At 33.7% G+C, this 16053-nt stretch overlaps 2 protein-coding genes across 2 annotated transcripts in view; one reads left to right on the top strand and one right to left on the bottom strand.

Moving 5' to 3' along the window:
• LOC117785016 (diacylglycerol kinase 1) overlaps positions 1-7886 on the bottom strand; it is a 54735-nt gene extending 46849 nt beyond the window's left edge. Inside the window, exons 1-2 of the mRNA XM_034622888.1 lie at positions 7657-7886; positions 3299-3376 (exon numbers count right to left, since the gene is read on the bottom strand). The gene's annotated coding sequence lies outside the window, so the exon portion shown is untranslated. The remainder of the gene's footprint in view (positions 1-3298; positions 3377-7656) is intronic.
• Positions 7887-13570: 5684 nt separating this feature from the next.
• Positions 13571-16053, top strand: part of LOC117784784 — a 40894-nt gene continuing 38411 nt past the window's right edge. The window contains exon 1 of the mRNA XM_034622603.1: positions 13571-13756. The gene's annotated coding sequence lies outside the window, so the exon portion shown is untranslated. The remainder of the gene's footprint in view (positions 13757-16053) is intronic.

Here is a 16053-nt window from a genome sequence, read left to right as displayed (position 1 = left end):
AATCATCGGTGTGCCGCAGAAAACTCTTCCTTCTTGTTTTGGTAATATATCGTTAGTGTTTTCTCTATTTGCTAGTGTTTTGATTGGGTGTGTGTATGTGTTTGTGTTTGTGTTTGTGTTTGTATTTGTGTTTGCAGTTTAGTTTATTGACATTTCAATGAGTCCGCATTGGGCGATTAGCTTTGGCTTTTACGAGTACTCGTTTATTCATAACCAATAAACTCATTGAGTTTTTTTTTTTGGCCAGTTTTGCAGCAGACTGCAATGCGGCCTAAAAGTAGGCAATTAGTTGTTGTTAAGGGTCTTGTTCAAGCAGACATGGCGTATACGTGATGTGTCTGTGACAACGCATAAATCGAATAAATCAACAGACATGACAAAATTGTGTTGCCTAATTGGAGTGTGCAACACAGAGACACACACACACACATACACACACATATATACACACACACACACACACACACACACATACAGCGATATAAATACGCATACGCATATAACAAATAAGAGTTTGACTTTGAGTTTGACGGGCACATTTGACAAACGTGGCAAAGCAAATACCACAACAAATGGCATTTGCCAAAAGGCGCTGAACTCCTTGACACACATATCCTGCTCTGACAGGCGAAATAATCAAACGCACAGACAAAAAGAGATAGAAATAGAGATAGAGAGGGAAATAGGAGGTGAAAAAAGGCGTCAACGTCACTTTTGTCGTAAAACGCAAATATGCCAAATGGAAAAACGGGGGGAATGTGGCATGTGGCATGTGGCAGGGCTATGTCCATATGCAAATTGTAAATGGAGCGTGGGTTAGCCTTATTTGCATCTCATTAACATGGACACGGGACTCGTAAAACCGTACAATGCCAAATGGACAATGGACAATGGACAAAGTACAATGGACTGTGCACAGTGGAGACTCTGCGGCCACGATGGCGTCATCAATGCTCGACCAATACAATACAAAACCAGTGGGAAAGTCTATAGTCGAGATCCCGACCATAGGATACCCGTTGTTTCATTTAATATATATATATATAGGGTGAAAGTTTGGTATCTCTATCTCTCATAGTCTCTCACACAGACGGACAGACAGACGGACAGACAGACAGACGGACAGACAGACGGACAAACAGATGGACAGACAGACGGACAGACAGACAGACAGACAGACAGACAGACAGACAGACGGACAGACGGACAGACAGACAGACAGACACACATGGCTATATCGACTCGGCTTTTGATGCTGATCAAGAATATATAATATACTTTATAGGGTCGGAGATGCCTCCTTCTTCCTGTTACATACATTCCAACGAACACAATATACCCTTCTACTTATTTTTTAAGTAACGCGTATAAAAACAAGAGAAAAAAAATACAGTTAACAGTTTGCAACAAATGGCAGAGCTCTTTCATTTGTCTACTTGCCACTATTTGTGTCGTTATTGTCCTTGTTGTTGCCTGTCACGTTCGATTCCCATTGTTATACGCGTTAGGGGTATGCCAAGGGGTAAGCAGGGTGCAGTTACAAAAACTTTAACTCAATTAATACTAATTAAAATAGAGTACTTTTTTTTGTAGTGCAAAACAGTATACTTTAACAACAATTAACTGCGAAATTGCTGAAGTTTACAAATAAATAAGCAATTTCAGACTGTTGTTAACATTTATGTGGTATATATTTAATTTCAGTGTATTGTTTTAATAACTTAGTGCAGTTAAAATTTTTTAAGTAATGCAGTTTTATTTTGAGAATTAATATATAAATTTAAGTATAATTTGTGGATTTCTTATATTATGATTATTTTATATTTTGAAATTGGTTAAAATGTTAACTATCGACATTTGAAGAGTATCTTAAAAATTTAATAAATCCTATTAAAAATAATAGTTCAGTGTATTATTATAATATTTTACTTCTGTTAACATTTTCCAAGCAATGCAGTTTTATTTGGGGAATTAAATAGGTAATTTTAAGTACATTACTAGCTTTCTAATATATAGATTATTTTCTTTTCTGACATTTCAAAACGAACTTTAAATTAAAAAGAATCTTCATAATAATAATAAAAATTCAGTGTATTATTATAATATTTTACTTCTGTTAACATTTTTCCAGTAATGCAGTTTTATTTTGGAAGTAAAATAGGTATATTTAAGTGGGTTATAAAATTATTATATGTAGATTATTTCGATTTTTAACTGACAAATCAATTACATTAGACAAATGTAGCGAATCTTTAAACTAAATCGAATACTAATATAATAATAATTATCCAAATGGTTGACATTTTTAACAATAAATAAGCAATACAATTGTCTTACGACATTTACAGGGTATTCTAGCAAAAGGCATTGCCTCCATAGCATGCAGTTCCGCTTCAATAAGTCAGATAATTATAGCACTAAAATGTATGCTTCATCTAAGTATTTATTGTATTGGTATTTGTATTTGTATGTGTCAGTGTCTGTGTCTGTGTCTGTGTCAGTGTCTGTGTGCGTGTGAATGCGTATGTGTCTGTGGTCATGACATTTTTACGCTTAATGAGCATGTTCAGCCTCACACACACATATACACACACACGCATATGCACATATATATATGTGTTGGCATCCTGTTGCGGAATATTCGTTTGCTGGACCCATGACTGATGTGTGTGTGTGTGTGAGTGTGTGTGTTGGGTAGTTAATGTCACAAATTTTGATAAATTGTTTTATGACCATAATTTGTGCGGCGACTTTAATGATGCTTTTTTGATGCCCCAAACCTCACCTCATCTACTCGACATATTATAGCGCATATAAGTCGTAAAAACACACACACACACACACAGACACTTACCATACAGCCAGGAGCATGCAGATAGAATCACACATGATTATGCTAATAGTTATAGAAGTGGCAACAAAAGTGAGTTTAATCATTTACGAGTCTAATCGTACAACATTCAACGTTCACATTTTTATGGCAGCACAAACATGCCACTTTTATTTATTCAACATTTTGTTGAGCACGCGCGCAAATAATTTACGAGTTGCTACGCTCCTGGCTACAAAAACAAAAAAAAAAAATAAAAAAATAGATATATGTATATAATGATATAGATATATGCATAAAGAGCGGCTTAATACGTGCTGGCCTCGGGGTTAATGTCGGACCACAACGGACTAAATTCAAATGGAATAAACTCGAAATTCTTGTATTCTCACGGCGCCCTTTGACCCGGCGGCTATTTACAATTTATGAACATGATGATTTTGCTATTTATATTAACTGTTTACGCACCTTTTTTTCTGTTTTGTTGGTGACAGGAAAACAGGGTATACAATGCTCCTTCTCCTAGCTCGACTCGTCTAATGCATGCTGTAAAAAAAGAAATTAAGCAAATCATAATCTATGAATAATTAACAGTATATATTATTTATTTATATAACTAAGTATGTGAGCTATAAATGAAATACTCTGTAGCTAAAGTTTTGTTTGAAATTGTGATCCATAAATAATTAAATAAGCGCTCGGTAAACACTTAAATACTGTAGATACAAGTTAGTTTGTTTATGTTGTTTGTATCATTTTTCAATGCATTTACTATAAACCATTTAGTGTAGCTTATCAGCTAGATAACACTATAAGCTTTTTTAATATGTACTAGATAATAAAAGAATTTCTGTTATTTAAATTGTTGATATAAAAAAGGTTTATTTGGGCAACTTTTTGTAGAAAAATTCAATATCAAAAAAAGAAACTTTTCTAAAGTAAAAATTGCTTAAGAAATATTCAGAAATATTATAGAAATCTGAAGAGGTTTTAAGAGAAATATTTTTGAAAACAACCGTTCGAAATGTTGGTGTTTGTAAAATTTTTGAGATTTCATATTTTCGAACATATTTTTATTTATTTTAATATAATTTATAGATATTTTAATTCAATTAAATGAATATTTAATTTTGTCAAATCTTTAAAGATTTTTTTTGACATTTGAGAGCAATGGTTTCTTGTTTTTAGGAACACCAACAATTTAGAGATTTGTAGATCACACCTGATTATTTAAGTAAACTTTGAAGCAATAATATTTATTGTATTTAATTATTCTTTGATTTGATAACCTTTATTGCATATTGCCATCATTAGCTGTTATAGAAGTTGCCAATTTAATAAAGTTGCTGTAAGAACAAACCCAAATATAATTAAGTGCCAGTGCAAAGAATCTTAAATGGTGTTTGTGTTTGTGAGTGTGCAACTGCAACATGCAATATACAATTGCTTTTAGAGCTGCAAGTTAAGGTAGCGACAACTTTATTTCATGCCACAGTTTTGGGCCAAGCACTCCAAACATGTGTATGACATGCTGCAAACTGTCCAAACAAGAGCTGCAATGTGGCCAACAAGGTAAACTTTTATACAATACACATGTGTGTGTGTACGTGTGTGCGAGTGTGCGTGTTGTTAGCAAAGTATGCTCTTAAAATAATTTGCCTCTTGTTTAATGTGTGAAAATGAAATTGTTGTTTGTGTGTCTCCAGAGTGCTTTTTTGGCCAACAAACATGAGTATGGTAATTTAATCAAGTTGCCGTTCAGTGTATGAAACCTATCATACCCATAAAGAAGACAGAGATAGAGAACGAGACAGATGGAGCATGTCAACAGTACGTATACTTGATGCAAAGAATAAATGCAAGCATAATTCGAATAAAAAACGTTACAAAGAAAGTATAAACAATTGAGAGTTTACGCTGAAAGTTTCACACTTGAATTTTATTGAGGCAACAGTGCGTATACTTTATGTACTGTATGTAGTCTATAGACAAAGTGCACAACATTTCATTCATGTGAAAAGCAAAGCAAAATACAAAGGCACACGTGACATAGATTGATTTCCATTTTCATTCACTTTCCCAATTCTCTTTGCTGATCGATGGGCGTTGTGGGCGTGGCAGAAGTGTTTGTGTGTGAGTCTGTGTGTGTCTGTGTGTGTGTATGTGTGTGTGCAGTGGTGCTCGATAAGCACGAATGGACGCATTAAATGCTCATTAGTTGCCACTTCGACGTGTTTTGGGCTATTTCCTCTTCTCTATCTCTCCTCTGTCTTGTTTAGTACAAGCATTATCGGCAGGCAAATTATCAGCTGTAATCAGCGCGCGTCAAACAAAGCCACAAAAAAAAGAGAAGAAATAAGGGAAGAGTACACTTAGAAAAAAATGAACGAAAAATATCAAGCACTACGTTTCTATATTTTGGTAATCAAAAAAACTACTTTTGATTGAATAATTCCCTGGTTTGTTTCCCACTCTTGCCAAGCACAGATTTTAAGTTTAATAATAGAAATATGTAAGTACACATTGTAATACAAAAAATCTATTTATTTTATTAAAACATTTACTGCAATTTATTCATTTAAGACGCGTTCTCTTAACTATTAGATAGGGCCAACAAAGCAGGAGCTTTCAGCGTCCTTAAACGGATCCAAATTGCGAGACTTAAATCTTGATTTTAGCAATTTTTTTAAAATCTTTTTGATGTTATTTAGTTCTTAAAACGACCCCAAAATGTTCATAGGCTAATGACACTTCATTACGTAATTATACGGAGCATGTTTCTGAATTATTTCGATAATGATATTATTAATCTTTTAATTATATCATTTTATTTTCATGACAGTTTTAATTTTAAATTTTCATTTTTCATTTTTAACAATTTAATTATAATTTTAGTCAGCTGTTATTAGTTGACATTAAATAATAAATAAATTTAATGAACAAACGTTCTTGAACTATGAAAAAACGATGCTACACTGTTATTGACTACGTTTTAGAACGATTATTTAACCACAATTTTTTCAGAGTGTAGTAGAAACTGACTGTAAGCAAATTTAGAGACCACAGGAAAAAGGGAAAAGGGGAAACAGGGGAAGGGCAAGTTTACAGAGTTGAAGAAACCAAGGCAATCATTGCCACGCCCCAAGTTTAGTTGGGTTTCGTGTCACATTCTTTTATATTTCATGTTTTTGCTTTCATCAGAATGTGTGTGTGCTGGGTGTGTGTGAGAATATTTTGTTGTAGTCGCTGTTGTTGTTGCTGTTGTTGTACGAGTATTTTCATTATGTTTGCTTTACGGGACGCTGCGCTGCGCGACGTTGCGGCTTATCACATAATTTGAATAAAGTAGCTGCAATCTTGTCTGAGTTTATCGCAAATTAGACGACTACAACAAAGATAAACGCAACAACAACAAAACGAAGAGCAACATCGAGAGTGACAAGCGTCAACGTCAGAAATGTTTTTTTTTTTTGTTGCTTACTGTTCTCTGTTTTTTTTTCTTTTTCTCTGCGAATGCGAATAAGATTGAGACTGAACTGTATCCAATTTGATTTGCCTTAAATGCCACCGCATCAACTTGAAAATTCTCTAAGCGAAAATAAAAAAAAAAAAACAACCCTTGGGCAGCTTTAAATAGTAATTTCAACTGGCAAATTGTTTATATAATTTGACTTACTTTTCAAATGCATGAATCACATTTATCACACATCAATCAAGTCGAGCAAATTAAACATGACACTTTTGAAAAGCTGTTCAATACAGTTTTGTAACTGGAAAATGGCTGATAAAATTTTCCACGAAAATAACCAAATCGATGCGATTTATTTTTAAAAGCATTTCCCATAGTTTTGATGTGTTTATCTTGTTAAAAATACATACTCGTAAATAATTCAACAGATCAGCACCTTGCGAAACTATTAGCTGACGTTTCTCTTGATTTAAATACCTGCGCCCCACCGGGCGTATACATTATTTAGTATTTAGCTGTATGGCGTCTATTGCGACGCACAGACGGCATAAAAGGCTTAACTTTAGCCATAAATTATGATTTTATGAGGCAAGTGAATAGTACAATGAACTTAATTATAGTTATAGTTATTAGCAACCGACAGATAGATATATCGATATTTGAGGTGCGAATTTAATTGATACAAATATCCAAAAATAAATGCATGGAAAATTGTATTTCAAGTATTTGTCGCCTGGCAATTGATATTAATGCGAAGCGAGCGTATAAACATTTTTCGAGTTCATTAAAATACATTCGTAATTATTTTGGGACTGCTCCCAATGATGCTTTATAAAGAATAAAAATGTCACGCATTTTTGATGCTGCTGCTGTTGTTGTTGTTGTTGTTGTTGCTGTTGTAAATTGTGTCCGTGTCGTTTGAGTTAAAGTATGTTGTTGTACAAGTGCGTATACGTAGTATTAACGAGCACGTTTTTTATTTATTTACATTTAACTTTTTTGTTCATATACTTTATTTTGCTGCTGTATTTTCATGGGCCTGTGCTCGTTTTTTATGTCATCATTGGACCGAGTACAACGCCGTACATTGGCTTTTCTTGCCGCCTTCATGTTGACTGAATGTTTGTTTATTTGTTAACATTTCTCGTTTTCGTTTTCGTTTCTCTGCTTTCTTATGTTTTTTTTTCTTTGGACTTGCGAAAGACGCTTTGAGGAATTGTTTGAGAATGTCTGTGTGTTTATTGCATGCTCTCTTTTTATTTACATACATGTGAAATTAACATATTCCCTGGAAAATTTCTACTCCTTAGCTGTTAATGTTAATATAAGCTGTTGCTGGCTTTCTTGTTTATCTTACCTTTTTTTTAGCCGCTGCTTTTGCTGTTATATTTGAAATTTTAATTTTAATTGCAGCAAGTAAATGTCAATTGAATGCTTTGATTTTTAGCATATTTTGCTGCGCTTTTAAATATTTGCAGCACACAAATGTTGCACAAGTCGTTTTGGTAGTTGCATATAATGTTTGAATTTCTTGGTATTTAAAATAAACGCTTGTTTTGGTTTAAACAATAAACTTTTACATATTTACACACACACACACACACGCATACGCACGCAGCTTAAGCAACATTCTTTTTTTTTTTAATTGTTTTCTTTTATTACAAAAATATAATCTTTGGTGTTTGTGTTGCTTGAATATTAACAATATTATTAACTTTTTGTACACATATTGGTAAACAGTTGTTGTTGTCGCTGCCTGCTTCTAAAGCTTTGCAAGCTCTTTTTCCGCTTGCTAACACCGGCACATCCACTGAAGAACTGAGGCGCTTTTGCAGTGTGCGCGCCTTTTTATACGCTCTCTCTCTCTTATTTGCGCTCGCCATTGCGCGCTCTCTTAATTTCGTTGTTTGGTCTGTGCGAGCGGCATTTTAAGAGCGCGTGAGTAAGTGCGCGTGAGAGAGAGAGACGCTGCACTGTTATCAGCAGCTAGTCTTATGACGTCACTGCAGTGCTCATTTGCCAAATTGCACGTGCTAAACAGTTTTCTTTTGTGCGTGTGTATCTGTGTGTGTGTGTGTAAGCTGTAGTCATAAATTAGCAGGCAACCTTTTGCGCCTCTGGCTCTGACTTGTAGTGTCTTGTTTATTTACAATATTTCTCTGCTTCCATCATGCTTACACTCTCTCTCTCTCGCTCTCTTTGTGCTGATATTTAACATTGCACGCTAAGCCGCAAGTCAAGTTGGGCTCATCCTATTGTTGTTGCTTGCCCTATTTCATGCTTTCCTTTCATTCTTTCTGCTTTTTGCTTGCTTTTAATACTCTACAGAGCTCTATTGTTTCTGTGCTCTGCGCTTCGTTAACTTGTGCTTTTGCTGTTGATTTATCTTAAACGGCGCATTACTTGAACTTTGGCATTGTGCCTATGGAATGAGATATGTACAAATATTTGCATAAAACTTGTGCATAAAATATTTACATTGCATTTTAAATGAACAATTAAATAATATGTTGCATATTTTTGAGCGGTAGCAGCAGGAAACCAAGACTGCATTTAGAACGGATTTCTGGATTTGGGTTATATTCTTACGACCACAATAAGTATATTTATCAAAAAAAAACTAATTCTTTTTATTCAAAGTGTTTACAGTTCAGATTTAGCTCTAAATGTGATAACTGAGTAACTGCATTTTATTAGACAATTGAAGCAGATAAGTGTGTTTAATTTAGACATCTTTTATTGTATATTCATCTTTAGTAAAGTGCAAATAAACCCAAATATATTTGACAGTTATTCAATTAGTCACTCAATTTGAAAATTGTTTTAACATGCAGCTACAAAGTGTAATTGAATTTAATCGACAACAGCAAAAATCAACAAAAAGGCAAATCAAAGCTAATTGAATTATTTACATTTAATTGCAGCTCAATTTGAGGCAAATAAACGAATTTACACTTATAACTCGATAAGAATTAAATCTCAACAAAGATAAAGCAAATTGAATAAGAAAGAAAATGTGACACAGATAAATTATTAATAATTTGAGTCTCTTAAACACGCAAATTGTGGAAAAATCAAATTACATCAGTTGTTTTTCCGACAGCACCGTTCCATATTCTCAAATCGAAAATCTCTAGAGAGAACACAAATTCGAGTCATAAATTCGTGGCCATCTTTTTCTCAAACGCTTTACAACAGATTGTTACTCAACCTCAGCTGTGGCTGCTTCAGTTTACAGACACTGTCAAAACTTGACGATAAGGGTGCGGAGGGGGTAGTTGAGTTTATCGTTGCCTACTTTTAGGGAGAGTCGCCATGCTGTGCCAAAAAAAAAAAAAAAACAATTCAGCAAGCCAAATTCGCAACGCAATTCGCAGTGTTTCCGTTTTGTGTGATGCTTTTTCCGTTTTATTTTTAGCAGCAGCATAATTTTTTATTGATTGGATTTCGGTGAAAATCACTTCCGGCCATAAATTTGTCATGTTACTGGGCTAAATGGGAAATGCTGCGCGCTCGACAAACGCATTTCGATTCAGATTTTGTCACAGAAAAATACAAAACGAAAAACAAAAAAACTTTGTATTTGATTTATTTTACATTTGCGTCAATGTCAATTGAGTTACATGTCCTGTAAGCCCCTTTTGATTTGTTTATTTGGCTTCAGACTGATGGCCAAAAAGGCAGTGGAACTGACTAAGAACTTTTTGAAACAATGTTTGCATAATATCACATTTTTCTACCCTTTTATTTGCTTGCCTTAAGGCCCAAAGGCAAATGCAAACAGAAAAACAACTACAAAGATAATGCACAATAAATTACAGGAAATTTGTCGAAAATGTGTTTGTTATTTTGTGTTGGTATGTAATTCAATACTTCAATCAAAGCAGCGCACTCACACGAGGTTAATGTCCTGACAGCTTCCAAGGCGACAATAAAAGCAAAATCAACAAGAGTCAAGAGTCAAGAGTCAAAAGCCAAATGCGAAAAGCCAACGCAAATGAAGAGCTTACTGAGGACGACCCACTCGAGAATACTACAAAGCATTCAGCGCACTTTAAGATAAATATTTATTTACCCATGTGCCCAACGGGCAGCAGCAGCAAAGCAATCATGCCAAATGAAGCAGTAAAGGCCCATCATAACAAATGAGCAGGATAACACATTATATGATGTACCCAGAAATACCCTGTAGGCAGTGAACCAATTATAGCTTGCCTCATTTGATTAATTTAATTTAAATGAAATGATAAAAAAATATGCTGAAAATGACTATCAGGTGTTTTTCAGAAATCTTTTGAGATTTTGAAGTGAAATGTTTTTAAAAACAACCTCTTGAAATGTTGATGTTCCTTAAATGTCATAAATTTATTTCTTTCGAACATATTTTTATGTATTTTTATTCAATTTTAAAAATATACATTAATTCAATTTGATTAATGTTTAATTTTGTCAAATCTCTCAATTAGGTGTGTTCCAAAAATCTCTAGAGATTTTAAAGAGAAATGCAAACAACCGTTCAAAATGTTGGTGCTCCATAAATGTCAGAGATTTAATTTTTTGAACATATTTTTAGTAATTTATGCTCAATTTTAAACATATTTTTATTCAATTCAATAAATATTTATCTAGAGATTAGTTAAACACAGCTACATGACACAAAAAGCATTAAAAACACCCTAAGTAAAATGTTTTTTTACTGTTTTTCTTTGATGAAAAAAATAAATAAATATGTTAACATTTTTATTTAATATTGTATTTGTGAAGATGTTTTTATTAGTCACTGCCTTAAATATAAGTTAAACTCGTAGCGCTAGGATGGTAATAATAACAAATATAATAAAATAAAATAAAATTTAATAAAATAAATTAATTAAATAAAACGTTAACACATTTTTAAAATAGCTAGAATAAGAGTTTTAATGCCAAATGAAAGTAGCCTTTTCAACTAGACACAACTGCTATGAACTCCCTGCTGAATACTATAATTTACAGGGTATAACAACAGCTGCTCTTGGGCACACAGGAAGCTGGCATGAAAGTTGTGCGTTACAACGCAACATTTACGAGTTTGCGACTTTAAGAGAGCCATGACGTCACAGTCGAAGAGAGTTAAGTGCATTTGTGGTAGCCATTTTGTAAATGCGCGTGCGTTAACTTGGCCCACAAGGACTTGTGACTTCCGGCTAAGTGCGGCCATATGACATCATTGAAAACAAACGTCGAGCTTTGGTAATGAAATTATGCGTTTGCTTCTATGGGCGCTGCACACACACACTCACACACAGACACACACGCATACAGTGTGAGATATTTATAAAGGGCAGGGGCTGTCGGTGTGAATAGTTTTTGGCTTCTGCCTTGGCGCCTTGGCGCACTGACGTCACTCTCATTTGTCGTTGACTGTGCACTCGATTGTAAAATTGGCAAATAAATAGGATTTTATATTTAACGTTTCTGTTGCAGGCTCGGGAAGCCATAACACACACACACACACACACGCAATCTATGCCCATGATCATAATGATAATGCTTGCAATGATGATGATGCTGATGATGATGATGGCACGTTAGGAGCTTAGGCAAAAGGTCTATTAGAGGGCGAAGGTCACACCGCCTGACACTTGACTGTCACCGAGTGGCTAATTGAATTGTCGGCACGTGCAAAAATACAAATTTCTTGTTGCTGGGTTGGCCAACAGCTGCATGGATTTTTAATCATTTTATGAGCCCGAACATTTCACTTAGCCCAACACTCATAATGTTCCCCATTTTTTATTTAAAAATGTTTTTTTTTTTGTTTTTTGCTGTACGCGCTATTACGTGCATTTTATGTAGTATCCTGCTGGATTCTTATTGCATTTCCCGCTACTTTCTGTTCCCGTTTAACGTAATCATAATTAAATGACGTCAATGCTGCCACAAACACTTTGATGGTCGCGTCTGTCGGTTGTGTCACCCCTCCGTCTCCATTTTGGTGTCTGTACGAAAGCGCATTTTACAGCAGCCATTTTTTATGGCCGCGACTGTTGGGTGAGGTAATTTGGCGAGACGACTCTACATAATTTAAAAGCATACTTTCAGGCGCCCTTTAAAAACTGCATCCAGAGTGCTGTAAGCTGCAGTCAATGTACATACATATTCCATTGCACTTTTTACGATATTTACACATATACAAGTTGCCGAATTACCAAAATGTTAAGATATAGGTCTCTGGATCAAAAATATATTTCCTTTGGAAATAATTCTCAAAAAAAACACGGTTGAAATTATTATCAAATTATTTTTTTTAATTAAACCATAATATAGGGCAAATGATTACAATTAAATAAAGACAACTAATATACTTAATATAATAATTGCATGTAATGCCAACAGAGCAAAGTTTTGAATGTCCAATTTAAGATTGATCTCGAATGTGGCGTTAGTAACTTTATTGCTTTATATTTATAATTATTTATTCACGGAAGCGAATCATAGCTGCCTCAAATTAATTTTAAATAATTAATATAATAATTTCTAAAATAAGTTTTTAATAATTATTGGAAATACTCTTTTAACTTACTACTTATTTACTCCGAGCAGAGAAAATGCAGTTTACTCATAGATAAAAAAAAAACTTCTTACAGTTTTCCAAAGACATGCGACTTTTTTACGATACTCAATCACCGCTGGTGAGTTTGCCATTCATTTTATTTTAAAAGAATCTGGTCACACTCTGAAAAATTGCATACAAAAATGTTGCAACCTAGAGTAGGCTTTGGACCGGTAAACACCGCATTTCCCGATACGAACGGTTTTTTAACAAAAAGTAACGGTGAAAAACGCTTGTCTGACGGGAACTTAATTAATTATTCCATGATTCAATTTAAATAAACAGGATTGCAAGGTTTAAATTTTTGATGTAAAGCACTGTTGTCATTTTTTTTAAATCTGCCAATTTTAAAAATGTGTAACTAAAAAAAAAACAATGAAACCCCAATTTCTTTTTATTTTATTTTATTTTAACTATATTTTTATTTTATATTTTTATTTATAGCAATTTTGAAATTCAAATTCAAATGAAGATAATGTTGATGTTGCTCAGCAGTGATGTTGCTTGTTATCAGATCTAGCTAAAAAAGAGCTAAATGTGACTGGAGAAGGCAAGGTGGGCAACACTACAGTGGCGGCAGCTTCGTAACGAGCTGAGTTAACGGCGCGCATAGCGTGAGTCCCACTGGCTCTGGCTCTTGTCTTGCTCTTGCTCTTGTCTTTTGGTTTTGTTTAGTTTCTTTCTGTCAGTCGTTCGCGTCGGTCGATCGGTTGCTGCGCGAAGAAGAAGTAGGAGTAGAAGACGCAGACGCAAGCGCATTTTAAACGAGGCAAAATATACGCAGACGCATTCAGCAACAACAACAGCAACAACTTCGTGCATCAAGTGCTGCGGCAGCATTAATTCAACAGTCAACGTTATTAAGGTGCATTACAATAAACAGCAATATCATCAATAACTTTGTAATATGGTAGTATTGACCGTTTTGTCAACGAAAGAGATAATATAAGCAAAAGAATAAACAACAAAATTTAATATTTAATATTACCACTGACACAATTTCGTGAGCTCTGTGCAAAACTGTGAAAAATGTGTGTGGAAAAATGTGGAAAATATAAATGTGCATAAAATTGTTGGCGTGTCTTATTACACTTTTTTTGCGGGCGAAAGAAAAGCAACAAGAAACAAGAAAAAAAAGCCAAAGAGCAGCAGCAGGAATTGAAAACAAACAGAAAAGAAATTGCATAAGTTGATTTTGGCGTGCGCTTTGCGCATCTTCAGTTTTTTTTTCTCTTGTAGCTTTTTTCTACTTTAAATTTCTGCTTCTCTGTCGGCTTCGCACTATGCAATATTTGGGCCTTTGTTTTGTTTCCAAATACATCAAAAACCCCAAAACTCGACAAACAACTGACAAAAAACAAACAGCGAAAAAAGTATTTAAAAATCTTTAATCAATTTCTTGTTTGATCATTTGACTTTTTAACAAGTTTTTTTCTCTTCTGTTTTTTTTGATCTAAAAAACAGTTTTTAATTATTTTTATTTAGTTGACTAACAATTAGCAATTGGAATTATAATTAAAACTTGTGCGCCTTTTAGTCTTTGTATGTGTGTGTGTTGCAACATCAACATTAACATTAACTGAATTACATATCAACGCATTTAATTTAAATTGCAAAGGTACGTTTTAGTTTAACACAACAAAAAGAGCAATTAAAATAAACCAATTACTGAAATAAATAGGCAAATTAAACGACACATTAAACAGATCTGATAAGCCGGAAAGTTCCATTCATATAAACAAGAACAATTGTCCAGTTCTCAGATTTAATATATTTGCATACAATTTGTCAGTTATACGCTAATTACACACATTCCGTAAATGCCAATATCGAGTGTATTTATTGTGAACAGACAAAAACTTAACTGAATATGATTAATGATCAAATTAATTTGAAAATTGTCAAATTCATTGAGAGAGTTCATTAAACATTTCACAGACATAGTTAGTCATTTCTATCGATGACATAATATCTATTCCCACATACGATTAATTATTATATTCCCCAAGTTATGGACGTGGGCGGGGCAAAACGAATATAAACAAAAACGCAAACACATGTCCAGAGTTTAAATTAGATAATTTATCATTTTTATTTTCAACTTACACACAATTCATTTAAACATTTGTTTTACATGTGTTTAGACATCGATAAACGATGTGAGTTTTTAGTGCTGTCAACATCTGTTGTAGGCGTTGACCTATAAAAAAACGCAGCAGATGCACACATGCATCGTGAACAGATGAAACACCCCTCGTCTTTTATTTATAAAAATATTATTAGATTTCAGTTGAAAAATATCTCATGTGTGTATCAGTTTAATTAAAATTTTTTGTTTGAGATGAACAGATGAAGCAACCCTCGCATATGCATAAGCAATGTTAGATTTCAGTGAGCAGATAACCCATGATCTGTGTGCTGTCAGCAGCTGTTGTAGACATTGACCGATAAAACAAACTTATGTTGTGTTAATGCATCAATCACATATGGCTATAGGTCAACCTGTAGAGCAGCCCTCGTATATACATATGCAAAGTCTGTTAGTTGATGAATGATATTTGATTTGAGAAATTAAATGAGATGATAATGATAATGTGATTAAAATTTGAGATAAGTAAACTTTTCAAATAACTCTCGTTTCTACGAATACTTTGTCCATTTAAAAGAAATATTTCATTTGTTGTCGAATTTTTTTCATAAACCAATCAATTATAATCAATTAATGAACTTTTATAGCAACCCTCGCACATCTATATAGTTTATCCGTTGACAAACAATGTATGAGAGAGTCAGCTGTATTTTGCAAAAAAAATATTTCATTTTTAAGTATTATTCTATTTGCTGTAAGATAACTTTAATGAACCAATCAATACATCAATCATACAGCATACAAATTTATTAAACTTGTGTAGCAGCCCTCGCACATCTGTATAGTGTGTTCATAAAAAAAATGTTTTCGTGGGTCAGGTGTATTTTGCAAATCGATCCGGAAAGTTCTACTTTTACTTTTTTCATTTTTTAATTAATTTTTGTTTTTCAAAAATATTTATTTCTGCCCTGGCAAATTCCACTATTTGTGGTTCCAAAAAAAAAAATACAATGTGAGATGCCAGACCTGAGATTAAATGCGAATTAATCACCTAACATCTTACACAATAGGCG

Source organism: Drosophila innubila (assembly GCF_004354385.1).
Source record: "Drosophila innubila isolate TH190305 chromosome 2R unlocalized genomic scaffold, UK_Dinn_1.0 1_C_2R, whole genome shotgun sequence".
NCBI lineage: Eukaryota > Metazoa > Arthropoda > Insecta > Diptera > Drosophilidae > Drosophila > Drosophila innubila.
Note: the sequence above shows the minus strand (reverse complement) of the source record. Positions and strands in the feature narration are given on the sequence as shown.